Below are 1,537 nucleotides of genomic sequence, written 5' to 3' on the forward strand. Positions count from 1 at the left end.
GTATACATTATTCTGAAAGAATACTCTCACAGGCATAACAAGCATACACTCTAGCCCGCTGTGATAATTAAGGTCCTGAGTAATACGTTTGTTTCTCGGTGGTGTGGGGTAAATGTTTTCAAGCTGCCATTCACAGGCTATTTTCAGGGGCTCCCCAGAGGCGGGCCCAGCTGTTTGTGCCACAGGCAGGACCTGTGGAGCAGGACTGGAGCTGTCCTGCAGCAGTGTCACCGCCTCTGCACGGGTGTCCCGGCTCAGCTCGGATGCTGCCATCTGCTGCTGCATCAGCTCCGTGCTGCTGCACAGGGCAGCACTTTCAGAACCACCTGAGGACACACTGCTGTTTGGATGCAGAGGTAGAGAAAGGTGAGTAAAAGGACACAGAAAAGCAGTTAAGGATGAAAACTGGGTGGTGGGGAGAACTGGAGGTTAAGGGATGAAGCTGCTGGTGGTAAGTGCTGCAGGGAACACACATCAGGACCTAGCTGGAGGCTAGGAGGAAAACTGATGGGATAACAAGTGGCACATTTCCCTAACCCTGTAAGGCTCTGCCCTGTCTAGGACAGATACAAACCTCAGCTGCATTGAGCAGCTACAATACATGCCAAAATAATCTACCAGAACTGGGCTGAGGTTCTGGTGTCAAAACGGCAGAAAATATTTGTAAATCAACCAGACAGTGTCAAGTCTGTATCACATCTGATAAAACTGTCCAAGATGCTGAAGAAATAAAGGTATCATATTTTTCTCTAGGAGGTGCAGTTCTTTGAGATATTTGGGAACTTCAAGTCTTAAGACCATGGAAAATAATATTATAATGCTCTATATTATAGCACCCATGCACTTTTAAGCTAAACTTAAAGGAAATATATAGTAACTCAGTACTTCACTTCCCTGTTCTGCCCTGTAGGGAGCCACTGGACCAAAGCCGATTTCATTAAATGTTCTTCATTTATTCTGCCTCATTGCTCCTTTGTAAACAGGGAAGTTCACTAGAGAGCAAGGCATTTAGTCCAAAAAGAGTATTGTGAGTGAATATGCAAATTCAACACACACCACCAAGGTAAGACCCCTCATTAGCCACTGAAATGTCTCAGAAGTTAAGGGCTTTTGTGTGCAGGGTACAGCACAGCATTCTCCCAAGCACTCATTCGCTTTACAACTTCCCCTTGAAAAATTCTTTGACAACCAATAGTAGCATGGTTTAAATCCCAATCTAGGTCAGAGAGAAATTTGCAACTATATATTGGTTCCTTACTTTGTGGTTTATATTTTTGCCTTTCTTTTTGATCAGGATGATAGAAACAACATTTTATTAATTCTTAGTAGGATTAAAAAAAAGTGACATAGGAAAGGTAATTATTAATCCATTCTGTAAGAAAAAAGAAGAAATCTGATTGTGAACTTACTGGTATTATCTAACCAGTATAAATAGAAGTGCACTCAGAGAAAGCATAGAATGACAAACCCATGATGAATTGTTAGGGCATGTTGAGTTGGTTCTGTCAATGCCTGCAGTCAGATGATTTCACTGGCT

This window comes from Geospiza fortis, unplaced genomic scaffold (assembly GCF_000277835.1).
Source record: "Geospiza fortis unplaced genomic scaffold, GeoFor_1.0 scaffold171, whole genome shotgun sequence".
Classification (NCBI taxonomy): Eukaryota; Metazoa; Chordata; class Aves; order Passeriformes; family Thraupidae; genus Geospiza; species Geospiza fortis.